This window comes from Pelobates fuscus, chromosome 3, assembly GCF_036172605.1.
Source record: "Pelobates fuscus isolate aPelFus1 chromosome 3, aPelFus1.pri, whole genome shotgun sequence".
Classification (NCBI taxonomy): Eukaryota; Metazoa; Chordata; class Amphibia; order Anura; family Pelobatidae; genus Pelobates; species Pelobates fuscus.
Window position 1 is genome coordinate 305,335,052 of NC_086319.1, and position 8,236 is coordinate 305,343,287.

The following is an 8,236-nucleotide window of genomic DNA, read 5'->3' on the forward strand; positions in this document are numbered from 1 at the left end:
GAAATAAGGATCTTTAACATGTTTCATAGCAGAGCCGATTAGAAAGGACAGGGGCACTAGTGGCAAGTTGTTGGAGCATCCAGTTTCAATATGGAATGTCACTCTTTTTATGATTATAGATGTCCCTACCTTTAGTGCAGTAATGTTCTTTGGGGTTGTAGACTTATTTAAACTGTAAAGCACAAAGTAATTGGATGTTCTTACGCTACACACAAAGAGACTGGAAAGAAAAAGCCTACTGAATAGGTATCCACTAGATTAAATGTTTAATTAATTTCAAAATAATTTTAAAAATCTAAAAATTCAGTTTTTGTTTTCTTTCATTGTATTTGCAAACAACTTTATATCGCCTGCTGTTTACATTACATGTTTCATTTTCTGTAATCAAAAATATGATTGGTACTTCATAGGTAGGTGTGGATTCTTCTCAATAGTCTTTATCATGCGCATGCTCGTTTCTTTATTTATTAAAAAAAAATTCTGTTTGGTACTGATCCATCAAATTCTTTCTGAGATTAGGCAGAAGATTCTACTGGGAATGGACTGAACAGAAACGACAGCAAATCAAATGCGATGTTTGGGGCTTTTGTCTATTTTTTTTATTTTTTTCATAAATTGAAAATTATCGCTTTTACTCTATTAAATACTCGCCTTATAACTTTTTTTGTAGTTCATAGAAAAAGAAAAGAGAAAATAAAATCATTTCAACAAGTTTGTAGGCAGCCCGAGAGATACCAGAGCTAATTTCAGTTTGGACGCATCTCATCCTTCTTCTAAGAATTGTCTCAAACCACTGCAATGCTGATTTCTTCATATATATATATATATAATTGAAATAGCTGATTTGCTTGTTCTTGCAATAATAGAGAGCAGTAACCAAAGAGAAAGAGTGCGCCATTGCATCTTAAACTCTATTTACAAATTTACATTGGCAGGCCCCCAGACTGCCAATAGGAAATGATCTTGCATATCTAATTTGCTCTTTTGTTATGACAGGGCTTAGGTTAGTTAATTTCAATTTTCGATTTCAAAAGCTATCAAACAAGGCTCAGATGAGAAATCAATTTTTCTCAGCTGCCTCTGTTGTTGTGATGGGAACCCATGTTATTGGTGGAAGGTCAGTCATGTGACACCAGAGGAGATTAGTTCAGTAGAACTGGTGTTGCTGGCACCTCAATTACTGGATGCCTCTTGTAATTTAGCTTTATAACACCTAATTTCAAGACAGAACTCATATTTAATTCATGAAAGCTTCCACAAGAGTAATTGTGAAATAAATTGCCATAGAAAATATCCATTTGTGACTCATTGTAATTTTGTATGCTGGTGGCATGCTATTTGTTCTAGTTATTTAACACTTCACAGTGGACATTTTCATAAGGAAGATCTCAGACTCTTAATGAATTAACATTTTTTTCAATATGGTTCAAGATAGATTTTAGCCATTTTTTTTTAATTTAGAACATTCTAGTGTATAATTCATCAAACCATATGTTTCCGTGGTTAATCACTGCAATATGTGGGGGGGAGGGAGTGGGGGAAAAATCACATAACAGTGTGGAAGACTTTAGAACCAACTTGTAAATGTAGACTAAAGTGTTTAAATTAGATTAACTACCTATTTTGGACATTTGTGCCTTTTTTGGTCTTATGCATTATGTTATTTCTCACATCACAATAATAATTGGATGAATAGAAACCAGAGAACTGAATATTGTATATATGAGCAGCAATTTACTGTTTCTATCTATGTTTCTGGCCCTTTTAGCTTCAAAATTCTAAAGCCCTTCTTTGTCACATTTGGAGCTATCATAAAATCAACTATTACAAACAAAAGTGCATGTAGAGGCACACGTTGGGTATTATAAATATTGAGTATATTTGGATATGGCCTCAAATGCATGCTGTATTTTTCTCCACATTCAATTTTAGTTTCTTTAGTTTTGCTTTCAGCAGCATAAAACCCTGCCCTCTAAGCTAAGTCTCCCCTTTTCACAAAGTTACTTCCTGACTGGAAGTACTCAGTGTACGTACACAGCTCAGCCAATCGGACATCTCAGTGAGCTAAGTTTCTGACATGCCTCCATTTCAGAGTTAATAACTGTCTTCTTATTATCTGCCTCATTTCCCTTTAGCACAGCTTTGAAATATTATACAGAAGAAGACAGTGATTGCTGTTGGGTAGCTCAGCTCACACTGATATCTCCGTGGTGTTACTAGCTCAGCTCACACTAATCTCACATTGGCTGAGCTGAGTATATATGCTGAAATTGAGGCCAAATAAAAATACATTTTGTGAAAAAGAGAAGCATGGCTAAAGGGGTGGAGGTTCTGCCCTGTGACAATGGCCCCTGTAATAGACTGTTTGTACCTTTATTTTACTATGTATGGCTACACTTCAAACTGCTGAAGCGATTCAAAGCGGCACTTAGAATTCCCGAACAACTGCACGAACCAGAGACCACCCTGGAGCTTGTTAACACCTATTAACATTTTGGAGCATTTCTCACCACAGTGTTCTAATTGTTTGTCTGGGTGGCTGCAAGTTGTATGGACAACCACGAGGTGGGGGCCATCTTGTTTGCATGAACGCAGGCAGCGGTGTTTGGGCATGAATATCATGGAACTAAAATTGGACACAGAAACTCTCGAACACCACTGGACTTCCATCATCGCCCGCGTTCGATTCTATTCAACTTAGAAGGCACTGTTCAGTGAAATCATTCATCTGGATGAAGGGAACAAGCTCCAGGGTAAGACTATTGACTCAGTTCAGTAGTTTGTTCATTTTCAAACGACCTAACTAGACCAACCGCAAGCCCTGATTCTCTGGAACTGTTTTGCGCATGGGGCCATGACTGTGGTCGGTGAAATAAATGACTTCCATAGAATTCCTAAACCCCTGAACTGATCTGGGTAGATTTTTGGATATGTTGGTCACCCAGATCAGGGCTATCAGGGGATGCGACATTTGTGGGGATATTATGTTGTTTTGGGGTACTTTTGGGGTTTTATGATAATATGTGTTTTTTCTGCCTGGGGATAATTGAGTTAATACAGTATCTGACTCAATTATCTCCCAGGCAGAGGGATTATGTGCTGTGTGTGTGAGTGTCGTGCCTTGTAACCTTATTGTTATTGGTCTGTGACGTTGTAAATCAGTCTACCATGAGGACCATGTAGGCGTACCCCTTGCATGGGGATTGTCATATAAGGCCAAGTGCGGCACCATTAAAATCAGTTGCTCTTCACCCTCAACATAGAGCCTCGTCTCATGTGTGGTGGGGACAGCTACATTCACTCTGGGGATTGCTATACTTATTATACTCCCCTGGATTCTAATCACTAGCTCTTATAAGAGCTGTTCCTGTTATACTCTCTGGAGTAGGAGGGGTTCACCCACTGGAAGCTGGATTCTGGTTTTGGGTCAAGGGTGGGTGGAGGACGGCGAGACCCCAGCAAAGCTGCGGCGGCTAAGGAGCTACAGTACCTATAGTGTCTGGAGTGCTTGGAGTCCTCGGTGAGCACTAGGAGCATCGATTGACGGAGACCCGGTTGGGGTGCCAGGCGGTCCATCACAATATTATTTATTTCTTGCATGCTCAAACCTCTCCCCTACCTTAAAAAAACAAACATGTTTTGCAGAATGCTGTACCATAAGCCGGCCTTCTTAGCCATGCCGTCTCATGCCAGAAAAAGACTTCCTTATCAGTGTATGTACACAGCTCTGCTACATTGGAACTTATCCAATAAGGCTTTTTTTTTTTTTAAAAAAAGTTTAATTTTGATTCAGGTTTAAAGCACCCTATAAACAACAACATGCAAAAAGTTTAGTTCAGAGTATAAAACTATCAAAGTTAAAAAAAAAAACTGCTTCCACGGTGTAAAAGATTATTGTATTGCAAAATGATATGGGCAGAGTATTGTGGTGAGCTACTCAAAATTGGGATACTTGAGTCAAATTAAATAAATAAAAGCTCTGCGTTAAAAAGAGGTTAGATACATTGCATCACAGTGCTTTTCCAGGCTTTTAAATGCCCTTGTTATGGATGCAATTTTGGGAGCCGAAGCTAAAATCACAAGTGTGATTCTATAAATTATAGTTTCATGACAAAGAACAGAAGGACAGTCCTAAAGGGCCAATATTTAAATGCTGTGTAATTTCTGTAATATTTTAAACAAAGCCATTCATTAAGCACATTGACATTTCATTAGGGCGAGAGAAATACAGTTTAGAATCCTTTTCAGTGAAATATATTTTTCCCGCCTCATGGATATCCATTCTGTCCTTTGCTGTTGCCATAGGAACGAGATGGGTGAGGCTCTCTCAGATTGCTGCACTCAGCTGTCATCCCTTCACCCTAAAAGCCTTATAATTGCTTTTATTTGCATACGACAATTAGGCAGGATGGCTCACAGTGAGAGAACGAACCTTTCTCTCCTCAAGTGCGCACAACTGCAGCCTGTAATTTTTTAAAAAGATACTCTCCATGTGGCAGGGCACAAAAATGGAATGATGGGGCCTTTCATCTGATTGTAAGCCATTGACAAAAGAAAACATCTTCTTTCAAGATACCAGAAAAAAGCCCATTTCATGTGAACCTATAAAAATATGGGACATTTAGCCTCATTATGGAGTTAAACTCCCCATGAGCTACATTTCTATAATATGAATGATGAAATCTAAATTAGGCAAAACAGTTAACCCTTTGATTGCTTGATGAGTGAGATAAGGCACAGCAGGACACTGGTATATTTACCTATCAGCAACCCTAGGGTTAATCATCCCAATTCTCGTTACTGGATTTGCCCAAATTTTCTCTTGCACGTTTTTGTTTTTTTGCTTGCATTGTTTTTCATTTTGACTGAATAGAAAGCAAGGGGGGTTTATCAAACAGTGCCCACATTCTGCTATATGATTTACATTGAGAACACCAGTTATTCTAGAAATAGCTTCTATCGGTATAAAAGCACCTAGCAGTCCCTCAATATCAGGGGTGCCCAAAAGGTTGATCCTCAGATATTTTAAAACTACAGCTTCCATGATGCTTTGTCATTCTAAAAGCATTCTAAATGGATGCAAAGCTTCATGGGAGTTGTAGTTCTACAACATCTGGGGATCTACCTTTTGAGGCACGCTTGCTCTATATGAAGGATTCCAAGGGTGTGGATATCTGGCTAACTCACCCGAATATTCTTTCATTTTTCTCAATAGCTGATATATACATATATTTATGGTCGAACACGTGCTGCTCATGTGGATGTAGCTGGGCGTTACATGTCATGTACAGTGTGATACATAATACTGCCATTGTGCTTCTTTGGAATGTTAATGGCCCCATAAGAACTTTTTTTGCAGACCTATTTGTAAAACAATACATAGGTAACAATCAATACACAAACCAATAGCACAGTTACATATATTTTTTTTGTTTTTGTTTTTTGGAAACACTGCCGGCTTTCAGAATTGCAATTGTATTTTAAGATACATATTGATTACATCATGCACCTATGTGGTTTCTGATGATTTAATGAAAGCAATGGAATAATTTCCTGCAATAGAAACTATGGAAGCTGACCTAGAGGAACAGAGGTCTGCCAATTTCCTCCTTTGTGTATGATGCAGTATGACTGAGACCTTAGACAATCAGCCAAGATTTGGATCACACGTGATTAAAGGGACACTCCAGGCACACAGACCACGTCTGCTCATTGGAGTGGTCTGGGTGCCAACTCCCACTACTCTTAACCCTGCAACTGTAAATATTGCTGTTTTTTTATAAACTGCAATAATTACATTGCAGAGTTAACTCCACCTCTAGTGGCTGTCTACTAGACAGCCACTAGAGGGCACTTCCACGTGTATGGCAAAGATTTTCTTTGCTAGAGCGTCGCTGGACGTCCTCACGCTGTGTGAGGACCTCCAGTGTCGCTCAATTCCCCATAGGAAAGCATTGTAAATCTTTGGCATTGCCTCGCATGCGCATTAGGTTTCCTCAGCCGGTGGGCGGGATCAGTCTCGCCCACCGGCTGACGTGATTACAGGGAGGAGCGACGCCGACCCGAAACCACCGACCCGAAAACTGTTTGTTTTCCTGGCACTGGAGTTTCCCTTTAAAGAAACACTATAGTGCTACAGTACATGTAACCGCACACCCCATGAGCTAGAACGTTTTTAAAATGACCTCTTCTATATCACAGCATTGGTCTCACCACAGCTGACACCATACGAAAGCATTGGGAGGCTATTGTGCATGCGCAGCAAAATACTGCGCTGTGTCAATCAGCATCTCCTCATAGAGATTAATTGGATTAATGCATTTCTATGGAGAGTGTTCAGCACCTCCATGCAGAACGTGGAGAAGCAGAATGCAAGTGCTGCTTACAGTGCAGCACTAAAATAGGAAGCACCCATATTGGCCATCTGAGTGACTTCCACTAAAGGTGTTATCAGACAGCAATATAAACTGTGCATTTTCTATGAAAAGGCATTGTTTACATTGCTGATCCTGGATGGCCATGCTATAGACACCAGAAGCACTATATTAAGCTGTAGTGGTGCTGGTTACTATAGTGTCCCTTTAAGCATTTTTCTATCCAAAATAACACTGAAAACAGTGGCAGCCATCTTAAGAACTTAGGGTTGTTAATTGTGCTCAGGTTTGGCTGAATTATGTTTGTTTAAAACCCTCACAATATTGTCTGTAATTGACACACACTCATCCTACATCACTGGTGTCAAACTTTGGCTCATTGCATATCTTAAAAGGAATCAGACCGGCATACGGGATCTCTTTCTTGTTGAGGTCTGCAGTAAATGCTTGCGTAGCATTAGGGAATCACAGATATCACTTGTAAGATCTTTGTGGACAGACATAGTCTCAAAGCATCAAAGAGCATGAGGTTCAGTTTCAAATTATACTGAAAGAATTTGGCCTCGCCTGCGCCCAGCTCTAACTTATTTCAATACACAAAATGTATAAATATATTGCAAATTATAAAACATGGGAAACTTTAAAGTGCCCACTCTAGCAAAATAGTTTTTGTGCAATCTGTAATCAGTAAAGATACAGTGATCTGTATCCTGAAACCTAAATTATGTTCGAAACTGACTGACCAACTACTACTAGCTAGCCTATTGGTAGCAGATACAGAACACGTGGTTATAATTATAGAAGCTTCAAAGTTTTGCACAATCTTAAAACTCATATGCTGTGATGTCGGACATGGAATTAAGTCCATGCTACTGCACATCTAATAAAAATATTTACCCGAATAATAGCTTTCTCAACGGGTTAATGATAACCTAACTTAACCAAACACGTTAATCCAAGTTCAATTAGAACTTGAGATTGCCCCAAATGAGTTAATTGTCTCCAACAATCCACCGGTCAGGTAAAAGGAAATTATTGCTAAAATGAGGCATTTGGAATGCTGACGATTTTTTTTATCTTAAAGTAAATTATTATTAACTAATTCAATAAGCAGGGGAAAATGTTCTATTAAAACTTAGTCGAATATACTAGAATTAATAATTTGATTATGAATGTTCTTTGCAAGCAATTCTGTGTTTTCCTTTAATTCAGAGATAGATTCACATGAATATATTTGTATGCATGAGATCACTACCAACATTGGTTTTGAATCTTTGTACTTAAAGGGACAGTCCACCGCCCCACCCCAAAAAAAAACAAAACAAAACAATAACATAATTTATTAGATATACCCCTAATGAAAAATTAGATTTTTTTTTTTAGGGGGTGTATCTAAAATCAGCTTTTAAAAGTTGCAGATCTCATGTCTGCTGCTTTTGTAAGCCCTCCCCTTCTAACCCTGCCCAGAGTTTTTGTGGCTCCAATCACAGACTTCCCAATGCAGCTCAGTGAGAAGTGTTTGCAAGGGAGGTGCTATCGACAAATGCCTGACTTTTGAGCTTAGCTCTACTGAGCTAATCAAACTAGGAAGTAAATAACAGCCAGAGAGGTGTAACAAAGTTACTCTATAAAAGTGCCAGTTTCTATTGAAAGCTACACTCTTCACACATAAAGCTTTTCAGCAAGCTAAAGTGCTTTAGCAGTTTGGAGTGTCCTTTTAACCCTAACAAATGCTAGACAAATTATGATTTCCAAATGTAGCAAAAGTCAAATGTGGTGACTTAGCTTGTCATTTTTGACATTTGCAGATATATAAAGCATTATTTAATTAAAATTGTTCTTTTTTAGTAATTTCAAAATGT